This window comes from Carcharhinus amblyrhynchos, chromosome 24, assembly GCF_965287045.1.
Source record: "Carcharhinus amblyrhynchos chromosome 24, sCarAmb.v2.hapA, whole genome shotgun sequence".
Taxonomy (NCBI): domain Eukaryota; kingdom Metazoa; phylum Chordata; class Chondrichthyes; order Carcharhiniformes; family Carcharhinidae; genus Carcharhinus; species Carcharhinus amblyrhynchos.
The window spans coordinates 27,091,197-27,106,260 of NC_137347.1; positions in this window are offsets into that span (position 1 = coordinate 27,091,197).

The window sequence follows — 15,064 nt, forward strand, 5'->3', positions numbered from 1 at the left end:
AGCTTCTTAAGCAGAAATTATGACGATAAAGAATTGCTTTATTTTGACCTGGTTATGTTTACCCTTTTACAAGGATTGACTCTTGGCACTTAGGCTACCCTGCTAAGGATTCTTTCACATGTAACGCCTTTGATTTGTCTGGACAAAGTGGACTTTCTCATCTTTGAAGACAGCAACCAAAATGATTTCTGCAACATAGCAGCACCAGAATCAGCAGCGAGAATCCGTTCTTTGAGGGTCCAGTAGTTTTTTGTTTTTTTTTTGGAGTATAGGTTCTTAACCAAACACTGACCCAACAGATCAACCACCTATGTTGTGACCTGCAAATCATGTCAGCACCCCTGTCAATAATCTGCTACTTAATGCCTAGGAGGAACGGGTATTCTTAGACCTACGGTTCCCAAAGCTGCCCACCACTAAAGACTATTTTGGAATCATGTCCGGCTAGACTGAGTGAAATGAGATTGAAGGCCGCAATTAGTCAACAACTCCATTATTGGGCAAATACCAAGGATGGTCGTAGGTCGACTAGAAGAACTGTGATTTTTTTTGTTGTCTTGCAATGTTAAAAAACCTTGAGGCACGGAAGTTTTTCAGAACGAGTTATAGGATGCACAGTTCCCAAGTCCAAAGATGCTTTTGGAGAACCTCCGACTTTTGTTTATTTTTGATGTGCGCTGTGGCCTTTTTTGGGTGTGGTGGGCGAGGCTGGGGTGGGTTGGGAGCGGGGGGGGGGAGGGGATATTAGAAGCTGAGGACAGTTCCTGGTGGACTATCCTATCAGCTGTGTCTGTTTTTTCAGTACCTTGTCTCAATTGAAAAAAGAATTGTCCGCAGTCTGCAATACTTTGATCCGTTCTATTGAATGTAATTTTAGAAGTAAATGTAATGTACATAAAAAGCACTTAAAAGCATTTCAGACACTTTCAAGTGGAATATAGGTGATGTGAAAGAGTTCTTAAGTTTTATATTTGCTCTATGACATTCCATCATTTTGGCTGCACTTAAATGCTTAAACATAGTATTATTTTACATTTAGCTAGCTATTGTAAACTTAAAAGTTCCCCATCAAACTACAGTGGTCTGAACGTTTACCTGGGTCCTTGTTCTATTACCAATGACACATGTTGTCACTTTTAGCCGCTTACTGCTTCTCACTTTGAAAATGTTGTCCCTTTAATCACTTTTAGCATTGAAACTTAGGGCGGAATTTTCCTGTCCGACCCGCCACGGGAATCGTAGCGGGCAGGACAAGGATCGCGCTAACCTCGGGTGGGATTTTCCAGCTTGGGGGCGAGCGCGGCCCGAAAATCCCGTCCATAATCTTACGTTGTACTCGAAGAGTTTTTACTTGGCAACTGCTCTTTCACAGCCAGGGAAACCTCATTCCACTGTGTGTGATGAATTCAAAGAGACAGGGTTCCTGTTTCAGAACGAACAGAGTTTCCGTGCTGTCTTATTCAGGCTTTGATGTGAGTTCGAACACTGCAGTCTAACGTTACTGCTTAAAGCCAGCTGACTGACTTTTTGAATGAATTTATGTAATATATTACTGACTGTTAATATTTTTCAAAACTAAAGAAAAGGGTGCATTTTGAAATTAGTGCTATTTTCATTTAAGTAAACCTCAGAACTAAGCCTGCAATGAGCCAGTGGAAAGGGACACTGTCTCTTTAAAAGTAAAAATCAATTTGATGCCAATATATTTTGGTGGTCTTAGAGACTTTTTAATGGGAGACAAAAAAAAGCAAGATCTTAAAATGTACACTTGCATGGTATCAGCAGTTTGGCACTTAATCCCACTTTAATTCCTGTAGTGTTAACGTGAAATTCATCTTGTTAAATTTGATATTTTTCAAGAATACTGATCGTTCTCCTTTTCAGAGGTTATGTGTAATAATGTTGTCTGTTCTAAAGAAAAAAAAAGTTTATATACATTTTTTGTTAAGAGAAAAAGGCAATACATTCCAAAAAAGACAACTGTAAATACATATAGTTCTACTATGTAATTGGTACACTTGCCTGTAATTACTTTGAAACACCAATTTCTAGTACTGCACCTTGCAACACTTGTATGGGGTAAAACCGTACATCAATGCAGGTAACAAAAGCACAGAGCTCATCGTGAAGTAAAAAAAAGCAATTTTAAAATAAAAAGGAGGAAAGAAAAAAAAAAGAAAAATGGAAAAAAAACCTAGAAGTCAGTATTTGATGTCTGTGAACCCTATTGTACACCTACACATCTGTACTGTGAATGAAAATGTTTTTCACAGGTATTCTATTTGTCTTTACCACGTTTCAAAGTTGGTAAAGGAGTTGGGCATATTTTTTAAAAAGCATGTTGGAATAAATTTTACAAACTCGATGTGTTTCCAGGGTTGTCTCATTGCCCTCTCCCCGGGTGTTGCTCGTTGAATGCTCCGTTACTTTTTTTTTCCCCCCCCAATATATCAGAATGTTTTAAAGAGCTTCTTAAACTTTTTTGTTGATCCACAGAAACTCTTGAGTGACGAAGGATTCAAGTCTACAAATTTCCCATTTCTTACTGTTCCCTTTCCCTCCCTGCCGTCCGTACATCAATTTGTAAATCGTGCCTTGTGAGACCTGTTGTGTGACAACCATTTGGTCTCATTCCTAATGTGCTTAGTATACATCCCAAAGGGGGATGGTAAACACCCAGGCTGGAATCTTACCACTGCTCACACTGGCTGGATTTTCCCATCCCACCACAGTGGGTGGAGATTTGGCTGGCCACCAAATTCTCCGAGCCTGCTACGGCAGGAGCGTGGCGCGAACGGGGCAGTAAAATTGCACCTCTTGTGTCTCAAGTGTAAGGAAGATGAGCAACAGAAACTGCCATGTAGAGTGTCACTACTGATCTCATTAAGACAAACCAAATTAGATCTCCAAGTAGATAACCTAATGATCCAAAATATCTTCTAACTGAAGTCCCACTCCACTTTGCACTTATTAATGAACACAGCCTAGGATCAGACTCAGATACAGTATTGAGGGCACTTAGCTAAGGTGCCATTAACCTGTGAGGCTCCATCTACCCTCTCAGCTAGTTGCGAAAGATCCCACAGCATTATTCAAAGATGAGCAAGAGAGTTCCTTACGGTGTATCTGCCAATATTTATCCTTCAACCAGCATCATAGAAAACTGATGATCCACTCATTTCTGTCTGTGGGACTTAGCGATTTTGGCCACAGTGTTTCCTACATTGCAACTTCAAGGTAAAAAGTGCTTCAAATTGACTGAAAAACCTCTGAAAAGGTCATAATGCAAGTCTGATCTTTCCCTTCTTCAGAGAAGATTGGTTGTTAATGATGCACAAATTGATCTAAGTTATTGAACAGTTTTTGGGTCTATTAAAGGGAGCATTTGACTTAACCAGTTTCAGAGCCTGATGTACAAAGGAGGTCTCTAGGCCAAGTGGATTCCTCTGCAAAGGGTCAGGTTATATCTTATACCCAATGCCATCAGATCCAGAGCCCAATGACGCTGCACAAATTTCAACATAAAGTGATTTCCCCTTAACCTCTCCACTGCCCCAACATTCCCCAGAAATATTTCCTCTCTGCGCTGGATATTTCCTAGAGAGTTGCTGCCAGCACCGCTCTTTGGTGAATATTTTGGTCACATACACACATTGATCTGAATGATGGGCACCTGGGAAAATACAAAGATTAGGACTAGACTTTTTTAGTTATTGATTGGTTCAGTTACCAAGTGCTTCCTGGTCCTGCTTGCAGGAAGATGAAGTTAACTGCATCCAATATTCCCTTTGCATTAAAACAACTGGCCACTCTGGTAGCTGCAAGAGGAAGAAATGAGTTGGATCTGTATAGCACCAATCATAACTTCAGGACATCCCAAAGCCCTTCACACAACCAATGGGACATTATGAAGTACTACTGTTGCAATTCGTTCCACCTCCTACACCATCCCTATTGGCTGAGTGAAGATTTGTCAAAGGGACATATCCTAATCCAAAAATGTGGCATTTAGTTTCCATCCGGAATTGGGAAAATATCAAGCAGTTTGCTGGTGGTGACAGGGTGCTTCGAGTTGCTTTTCCGAACACTCCAATTAAAAGAAAACTAGAAGCTGAGGCTGATTCTGCGACTCTGTTTTCCTGGGAGAACAGAAGACTAAGAGGGGATTTGATCAAATTGTTCAAAAACATGAGGGGTCTGGACAGAGTGCTTGGGGAGAGTCCTCTTTGGTGGAAGAGTTGAGAACCAGAGAACAGCGATTTAAGGTGATCGGCAAAAGAAGAAACAGCAACATGACCAAAGAGCCACTTCTATGCAGCAAGTGGTTAGGATTTGGACAGCACTGTCTGGAGTCTGCTGGAGGCTTCCAAAAGAAAATTGGATTTTTTTTTATACTCGTTCATGGGATTTGGGTGCCACTGGTTGGGCCAATACTTATTACCTATCCCTGAAGGCAATTAAGAGTCAACCATATTACTGTGAGTCTGAAGTCACATGTAGGCCTGACTAGGTAAGGGTGGCAGAATTCCTTCCTTAAAGGACATTAATAAACCAAATGGGTTTTTTCAACAATCGACAGTGGTTTCATGGTCATCGGTTGACTTTTAATTCCAGATTTTTTTTAAATTGAATTCAAATTTCACCATCTGGCATGGTGGGATTCAAACCCTGTGTCCAGTGTCAATACCACTACGCAACTGTCTCCCCTAACTATCTGAGCTCTACCTGAAAATAAATCCAGGTTACAGAGCATAGGCTGGGGAAGTGGACTCGATCAGTTGTTTTTGAAGACACAATGGGCCAAATGGCCTTCACCTGCAATGCCATTCAATGAGTCTAAAATGAATGTGGAAATAAACCAACAATGGTCATCCACTGATACACAGGCAAGGACAATGACCACAACCAATATTACATCAATCCAACTGGACCCAGGAGGTGGAGACCAAAGCAATTATATGAACTCTTATCGCCATTACTAATATGAGCCTGTGCACAGCTCTCACAAGACAACCCTCCCACATATCTGGACCCATATGTTCAATTATTCCAATTGTCAATGGTTACTTTGATTCCAACTTAAGTTGAAATGTTCGATAATTTAGTTTGTAGGATAACAACTTGCATTAATTTTTTGAACATTGCGTATTTTAGCACCTTCTTCACAACCTTAGAGCTTCTCAAATGCCTCACTGCCAGTGTTGGATATCTGAAATGTAGTCAATGTGGTAAGGTCAGAATTAAGCAGCCATTTGTGCAGAGCAATGATCCACAAACAGCAGAAGTCCAGTTCATCTGCTTTAGTGATATTTGTTCAAGTATAATGTGGCCTGAGTAGCAAGGATAACTCCCTTGCTTCTATCGCTATTTTCCTTTTTGTGATGCCATTGGCCCTTATTAAAGTATGTAGGGATAGCTTCTAGTACCTCGGTCAAGAGGCCATTGTATGTGTTTCTGCAGATTCAGGCTTTGATTTGATTATGGGCTAGCATCATTCTGTGTGACTGACTGAGTGAGCAACAAATTCATCTTATTGAGGCCAAAAGGGATTTTAACTTTAGGACCTCATTTCCCTATTCAGCCCCTAATCCAGGCCAATAGCAATGTCTGCCTGAAGAGTGGAGGAGGCTGAAGAACTTTGGGCAGTAGAGACCGCTGCCAGAGACTCAGGGAAATTATCCTATGAAGCGGAAGGATGTGCTCAGGGAGCAATGAGAATCAAGGGATGGTGTGGGGGTGGACATCAGGAAAGGCTCCAGGTTTTTCACATAGGCCTAGACAAACCCTGCCCTAAGGATTTGGGCCTCTTCTGGCCCAATATCCTGCTCATGGCACTCTTTCTCCACCTCAGGCCTCCATTTAAAATGGCAGATTGAGCCTCAATTATATTGTTTGAGACTAATCTGCATATTTCAAGGAGATCTTAGTAGAGTGAGGCAGGTGTCATGGCACCCTGCAATTTAAAATGGCGGCTATGTCACTGTGGAAAGGGTATAGGCAAGTTCCCTCTATTTAACTGCCTCCATCTTTTCCCTCTAACTACTGAGAATCATAGAATTCCTACAGTGCAGAAGGAGGCCATTCGGCCCATCAAGCCTGCACCAACAACAATCCCACCCTGGCTTTATCCCTGTAACCCCGCATATGTACCCTCCTAATCACCCTGACACAATTTAGCATGGCCAATGTCCCTTACCCGCATATTTTATGGACTATGGGAGAAACTGGAGCACCCAGAGGAAACCCGCACAGATACAGGAAGAACATGTAAACTCCACACAGATGGTGACCTGAGGTCGGAATTGAATCCAGGTTCCTGGTGCAGTGAGACAGCAACGCTAACCACTGTGCCACCATGCCAGCACTTGGTCTGGTTTTCACCAAGCTCTTTAATCATGGAGAATCTCACAGCTGAGGTTGATTTCAAATAATTAAACATTACAAATGAGAGCAGGAGCTGGCCAGAACGTCCCTTGAGCCCACTCCATCATTCAATAAGACCATGGTTGATGTTTTATCTCAAATCCATTGGCCCATACTATTGCCACATTCCTCAATTCCCTTGGGGTGGCACAACGGTTAGCACTGCTGCCTCACAGCACGAGGGATCCGGGTTCGATTCCCGGTTTAGGTCACTGTCTGTGCTGAATCTGCACTTTCTTGCCATATCTCCATGTGTTTCCTCCTGGTGCTCTGGTTTCCTCCCACAGTCTGAGAGACATGTTGGTTAGGTGCATTGGCCATGCTAAATTGTCCCTCAGTGCACGTGAACAGGTGCTGGAGTGTGGCGACTAGGAGATTTTCATAGTAACTTCATAGCAGTGTTAATGTAAGCCTAGTTGTGACACTGATAAATAAACTTAAACCTAATATCTTAAATCCATTGATCTCAGCCTTGAATCTGCTCTGCCCTCTGGAATGGTGAGTTCCAAAGATCCACAATCCTCAGGGAGACCTCCTCATCTCAGATTTAAATGAACAACCCCTCATCCTGAAGCTGTGACCTCAAGTTCTAGACTCTCCAGCCAGGGAAAATAACTTGCAACATCTGTTATCGAGCTCCCTCAGAACGTTACACTGTCCACATTCAACATTCAATTTCATGCACTGTGAACCAGTGGATTGGGATCCAAAGCGAGTTTATTTAGCTGGGCTCTCCCCATCCTCACTTGCGATGGTGTCAAGGGTGTAAACGTTATGATAAAGTAACACAACAAGATATTTGAAATAACCAACTATGTTTGAGATTGTTGGTATGGTCTGTGAGAATTCCTTCATTGAAGGGATGTATTTTGATGGGATGAATTGGAAAGTCTCAAAATTGAAAACACAACAATTTATCTCATTTTTGAGTCTCCCAACTCAAGTTGGTGAATGGCCACCCATTTGAAATGAAAATCTTGCATCATTTAACACTTTTTACAATGTTCTAAAGTTGTTTTATAGCCAATAAAATAATTTTGAAATGTAGGGCGGGATTTTCCTACCCCACACACCGTCTGGCAATGTCATTGGCAGAACGGGAATATATGGAGAACCGTTAACTTTTAGTTCCTGCCTGTCCTGCCTGTGACGATGCCCATTGCTTTTAGGGTGGGAAAATCCATTCTGTAGTTGCTGCTGCGCTGCAACAGACAAGGAAACCAATTTGCACACAGCAAGATCCCAGAAGAAGCAAATGTAACCAGATAATCTCTTTTTGATTGAAGAATAAATATTAGCCAGAACACGAAGGTGAACTCATCAGCTCTGGAGACTAAACGGCCAGAGTAGAAATTGATGGGATAGACTGTACATAGTTTGTGGAATATAAGTCACATGAGTTAAATCGTACTTCTTTCACTCCACATTCTTTTGCTGTACCATTCCCTAAATTGACTTCTTGAAAGGTTGGTTACTCAGTTTCCCTTTAAGTGTCCGCCTAATGCAACCTGTCAATGAAGTACACTTCTGGGAGAACAATTTTGAATTGCGTTCAAAATTATTTGGGTTTGATAAACGGAGACAAAGACCGAAATTTTACCATCCCACCCCCATGGGAGTCGTAGCGGGCAAGACATGGACCACGCAAAGGTCCGTTGACCCCAGGGAGGATTTTCTGACCTTGGAGCGAATGCAGCTGGAAAATCTCACTCAAACTGCTTCCACTGGCAGAACAATTGTTATCCAGAGGATGCAGGTGCAAGATAATTGGCAAAGGGGAGGTAAGGAGAAACTGTCCTACTCAGCGAATAGTTATGATCTGGAATACATTATGTGAAAGGATGGTGGAAAAGATTCAACTTTCAAAAGGAAATTGGATATCTACTCAAACGGGATATAATTAGCCAGGCTCTGGGAAATGTGCAGGTAAGTGAGACAAATTGGTTGCTTTTTCAAAGACCCAGCACAAGCATGATGGGCCAAATGGCCTCCTTCTGTGCTGTGAGATTTAAGGTCTTTATCCTTTGATTAAAGGATATCAAGTGTTCATGCAAGTGGTCCCACCTTGCTGTGATCTGCCAATAGATATCTTTGCAAGGAGGTTTGGAAGTTGTGTGTTACTGGGAGTCAGGACAAAGTGGGTGGACATGTGGCAGGGGTAGGGATGCATTGCTGCAGGTGATAGGGAATACCATCTGGATGTAGACTGACCCAAGCACATAATATTGGCTGAATGACAGAGATCTTCTGGACTGGAGGAAGGATTGTGATTTGAGCTGCTTTACATAAGGGATTACATAACACAGGCTTGTATTTCTTGGACTGTGGAAGATTAAGGGATGGTTTGATTGAGGTCTTTTAAGAATCTTGAATGGAATTGACAGTGTAGATAGACAGGAATGATTTTTTTCAGCTTATGGGGTGAGTCTATGACAAGGGAACATAACCTAAAATCGACAATGGGGGTCATTGAGCAGAGAATATCGCAAAGGCTTCATGCAAAGGGTGGGAGAAATGTGGACCTCCCCCCCAGCAAAAGAGTAGATGTTAGCTTAACTCTTCATTTTAAACCTGCAAGAGATTTTTACTGGACAAGAATCTAAAAGGATATAGAGCCAAGGCTGGTTAATGGAGTTAGGACACAGATTGCCCTGTTTCTATTCCTTGAGTTCTTGACAGGCCCTGGGGAATGAGTGGCCTACTCCTTTTCCTATGTTCCTGTTAAACAAAATCAGAGAGAGTAAAAGATCATTTCCCACTGCAGTTTCATGTTTAATATCAAGCTAAGCCCACTACTGTTGATTCTAGTAGGAATTCTAGGGAGTGACCTAAATAGTTTGGATGATGGTCCAGTAAAGTCCTCAGTTAAAAAAGTGTGTCACGTATTTTTGTTCTGAACCCAACCTCTTTTACACCGAATATACAAACACAAACTCTCTGCCCACTGCTGGTGTCCATTGTTGTGCAGATAGCAGAGTTTGCAAGCTTCCCCGTGATGCTCTCTCTTAACTCTTTGGCAATCCATGCAAGGCAGTTTCTGTTCAGTCAGGGGTAAACTGATGAGAGCTTTGATTTTGCTCTGCAAGATGATGCAGTAATAGGGGCGGGCGGAGGGCTGGAGCTGACAAGGTTTGGTCCATCCCAGCAGCAGGACCGGTTTGGCAGTCAGAGCTGGGACCTGTGATCAAAGCAGGTGTCCCACTGCCTGTGATGCAGATCCACGTAATGTTTGGGAAGTGTTTGGCTGCAGTGTTTTAAAAAAACTTCAAATGGGAACGGTGGGGATGGGGGGGTGGGAGCGCAGGAGGTGATGCCTGTACAGACAAATACATTTGTTAATAATCAAAATTGGGAATGTAATCACTGATATTTATTATTTAAGTTGAGCCTACTTTTCAATATATATATCATTCTTGCAATAACTTTACTAACCAAGGCTTTATTTTTTATTGATCATGAAATGTACAGTTTTTAAATAGATTCGCAGTTTTGAAAAATGTAAATGTCATGAGGATACATTGCTGCCTTGGACTAACCAATATACTAACCAATTAACCAATACAGCTGCAGCATTTACCAGTGTAACCACAGTCACTACACTTCAAATTAATGTATGTGAATCACAGGCCTTATATAATGCAAATGGACCAAGCTGTTTTTGACATTAAATGTCTAGCATATAGTGTATAAAGCTAAAACAAAACACTGCAGAGGCTGGAAATATGAAATAAAAACAGAAAAGGTTGAGAAAACTCAACAAGTCTGGCAGCATCTGTGGAGACAGAAACGGAGTTCATGCTGAAGAAGAGCCATACAGACTGATTGGGAAGGTTAATTAATGAACTTGGCAAAATGGACCTGAAACTGGCTCAGTAATAGGACACAAAGGGCGGAATTTTCCCATCCCACCCACCACAGGAATCATAGCGGGTGGGATACAGACCATACAAAGTTCCATTTGACCTCGGGTAGAAGGCAGTTTGCGTGGCTGGAGGCCAGTGTCCAGTGACGTAATGGGTCTCTTATATACATAAATGATATAGATGATAATGTGGGGCCAATGATAAGATTGGTAAGGTGATTAGTAGTGAAGACAGTTGTAGGTTACAGGAAGATATAGATGGGTTGGTCAGATGGGCAGAGCAGTGGCAGATGGTATTTAACCCTGATAAGTGCGAGATGATGCACTTTGGAAGTAACAAGATAAGGGAGTGTTTAATGAATGGCAGGACATCAGAAAGCTCAGAGGAACAGATGAATCTTGGGGTACTTATTCACAGACCCCTTAGGATAGTACAGGTGAATAAGGTAGTTAAAAAGGCATATGGGAAGCTTGCTTTTATCAGTCATGGCATAGACTATAAGAGCAAGGAGGTTATGTTTGAGCTGTACAGAACATTGGTTGGGCCACAGCTGGAATACTGTGTGCAATTCTGTTCACTTTACTAAAGAAGGATATAATTACACCACAAGGGAGCCAGACGAGTTTCACCAGGATGATTCCTGGGATGGAGCACGTGAGCGAAAAGGCGCGACTTGTTTTCTTTACAGAGGAGAAGACTGAGAGGCGACATGGTGTTGGTGTATGACATTATGAGGGGAATGTACAGGCTGAGTAGAGAGCAGCTGTTCCCTTTGGTTGGGAGGGTCAATCATGAGGGGGCATGGTTTTAGGATGAGAGGTAGCAGATTGAGTGATGATTTGGGGGAAAAAAAAATCACATAGAGGATGGTGACAATCCGGAATGCGCTGCCTGGAAGATAGTAGAGAAACTTACAACCTTTAAAAAAATTTAGATGAGAACTTGAAATATAACATTCAAGGATATGAAACAAGCACTGGAAAATGGGATTAATGCATCTTTAGTGGTAGTTATTGTCAGGGCAGACTCGATGGGCTGAAGGGACTTTTCAGCATTGTACAACTCTACGAAAAGTTAACTGTGTTTCTCTCTCTGCAAGGGATGCCAGACTAGCTAAGTTTTCCCTGCAATTATTGCTTTTATTTCAGTTTAAAAAGACGATTTTCTGGTCCTTTGAGGGACACACACTTGAAACAGGGAAACATTTGTAAGGGGCAACAGGGAAAGGGCAAGGGAGGGGGGTCTAATTGGACAGCTTTTTCCAAAGAGTCAGCACAGGCACAGTTGGCTAAATGGCCTCTGCTGCTGAATCAGTATCTGATTCTAAATTAATGATGAAATTCAGCCAAGTTTTCATTGACAATCCAACAGACAATACTATTTCAGAAGAGAAAAACAACGGCAGCTGTGCTTGGATAGTAATCAGCCTCTTCTGAGCATCTGTCCCTCAGTGTGGATCCTCTCCCTCCACCCCCTCACAGGCTATTAATTAAAGACCTTGTCACCACCCTTTACATAATCATGGCCTCATCGCCCAGTGGTTTGGGCCAAAGACCAATTTTCTAGTTCATTGGTATGGTATTCTATATACAAACAAACCCTATTAGTTTCCTCTTGGTGACAAGGAGCCTTTGGATTGTAACAGAGCAGGAAAGCCTCACTAATAACTGTTTGACAGTTCTCACAGCTAATGTTCAATGGCAGCTTTTTTTTCCAAAAGTCAACTTGGCTTTTAACCCACATTTCTCTGCTCATTTACCAAAGTGACAGCCCTCTGCTGAGCACAAGCTTTTCCAGTATTCATTCAAGTGCCTTTCATCTGCCACTTGGGAGTGGGTGTTGCATGGCCTTACATGGAAGCTGGAAAGCTTCCAAAAGTGCTTGGGACTTTTCTGCCCCGCCAGCCATTCATCTCATGAGGGCAGCCAGTGAGAGAGACCAAACCCTCGGGAAGAACAAGTAGCTATGCCAGCTTAACCATTTACAACCTCCCCCGCCAACCCCTGCACAATGCACTTCACAAAATAATAAAATGATACAACATGGGATGAGGCCATTCAGCCATCGTGCTCATGCCAGCTCAATGAATGAGCTCTCCAATTTGTCCCCCTCCCACCCACCATTCCCCAAAGTTTCACAAATGCTTTCCCCTTTTATTCATTTCGGAGTTGCAAGTTACTTTCTGGCAGACCATTCCAGTTTGCAACGATTTACTGCGCGTGAAAACACTCCCTTTACTTTATCTGTTTTGCTTTAGACTGTTCTACCACTTGTACCACTGAATGATGATAAATAATATTCCACGACATCCCACCTCAATCTGCCAAAGGTCATCGGGGCAGAATTTTACGCTGGCAAAGTTGGCATGTCTCCAACTTGGAAGGCCATGAAATGGTGCGTAATGACGTCAGGTATGCGTTCTGACATCATTGCACAATCACGTGATATTTGGCTCGGTGCGTATCAGGCCGTGCGATTTAAAATTCATTGCATGGGCAACATGGGAAGGCAGACCAACCAGAATTGATCTTTTTTCGTTCAAATGCGGGATAAGAAGCTCCTTCTGCAGGCGTTGGCTGAGAAGTTGGCGTTAGCAGGGATGAGGTGAGGTGGTGTGTTGATGGAGTGTTTTCTGTGTTGGATACATCACAGTGTGGAGCTCAGCTGAGATTTTTGTCCTCTGGTGTCAGAGACTTGGGTCTCTGTGTCACCCTTTGCACATCTGTAAACCCCAATTGCCAACCTGAAGATGGGTATTGTCTACTGAGCAAGGAGCACCTCCTCCTCTGAGGGAAGGGAACACAGATTAGAGAGGGCTGGGGGGGGGGGGTCACAGACATCCCACGTACGCAGAGATCCAGGTGATCAGGTCCATCAGAGAGAACAAGGAGACCCACCCTCAGAGAGGGCACACTACCCAGCTGCCAGGATGCACAGCCAGCGATCAAATTACCTTCACATGACTGAGGTCCTGTGACACAGGAGGCTCCGGCTTTCAAAGGAAACCGTGATGAGCGTCTGCCAGATGACTGGGTCAAAGATAGCCTCAAACTGTCTGGGAGGATACCCAATGCCTGTGGCTCTGAAAATCATTGGGATACCAATCTTTTTGCCTCCAGGTGGCTCCAGGGCGCTGTGGGTGATCTATGTGGCGTGTCTCAGTCAACTGCACATAGCTGTGTCAGGCTGAACTGATGCCTTGTTCAAGAGTGTGAGTAGATTCTTTCATTTCAGGACAGACCCGGTCAGCCATGTTGAGAGGGCAGCCATTTTGTTGTTCATTTAAGGGTGTGGGCATCGCTAGCTGGCCAGCATTTATTGCCCATCCTTAGCCGCCCAAGGGTATTTAAGAGTCAACCACATTACTGTGGCTCTGAAGTCACATATAGGTCAGACCAGGTAAGGGTGGCAGATTTCCTTCCCTAAAGGGCATTAGTGAATCAGATGGGTTTTCCTGACAATTTTTCATGGTCATCAGTAGATTCGTAATTCCAGATATTTCTTATTGAATTCAAATTCCACCATCTGCCATGGTAGGATTTGAATCCTGATCCCCAGAACAATAGCTGATTTTCTGGATTAATAATCTAGTGATAACACTACGAGACCATCACCTCCCCTCTTGTAGGGACCCCTGTATCCAGAGTGCCCACTGATTGTATCCATGTGGTCATCAAGGCTCCAGCTAGCCAGCCAGGAGCCTTTGTGAGCGGGAAGGGGCTCCACAGAATGATGAATGTTCCGATTGTGTGTGAGACCACAGGACCCAGGTGTGCGTGAGGTACCCGCGCAGCTCACACGATGCACACATTCTTCGCCACTCGGAAATGCCCAGGCTCTTCACAGCTGCAGCTCAAGCAGTTGATTACCCACTAAAATGGTGACTGATGATAAGAACATAGAAAATTAGGAGCAGAAGTAGGTAAATTCAGCCCTTTGAGACTGCTCCGCCATTCAATCAGATCATGGCTGATCTCTCCCTGATCTTAAATCTGCCTCCCATCTATTCCCCATATCCCTCTTTCTCTTTTTTTAATTAGAAATATGCCTATCTCCTTCTTGAAACCATTCAGACTCCATGGCGCTACGGGGCAGCAAGTTCCACAAATTCACCACCCTCTGCGAGAAGCAATTCCTCCTCATCCCAGTTTTAAATCTACGGCCTCACAACCTATACCTGATGCCAAGGACAGATGCTGAAGAGAGATACAACTTTTGCTTTGTATCCACAAGGAGAGGATCAATGGGCTTCTGAAGATAAGGTTCAAATGTCTCGACCAATCTGGGGGCACCCTGCAGTACCAGCCCCAGCGAGCTTCGCTCAACGTGGTAGTCTGCTGCCCTTTCCTCAATCTTGCTCCCTCCAGGAGGGAACCCTCCTGAACAAGAGGAGGACAATACAGCAGCTCTAGCTTCAGACATGGACACTGAGGAGGACTCTGATGATGATACCACGCAGCTGGAAATAAGGATGACGAGGATGCAATGTGAAACCTTCAGGGGACAGGAAGGCCAGGAACACACTGATTCAGCATTTCTTCCGATAGGGTGGCATCCCTTTCCTTCCTGCAGCACCAGTGGGCAATGCCACCTTTCCAGACACATAACACTCATCCATTGCATGAGGATGCTCCCACTCAATAAAACATGATACCCTGGACATTTTGGATCAGGCAGCGATCAGTTTGACACTAGTGTGGAACATGGGACACATCTGGCTTGAGTGGATGATGATGAGTGGACCCTCCTCCTCGCTGGGGAGGGTCCACTCGATGATG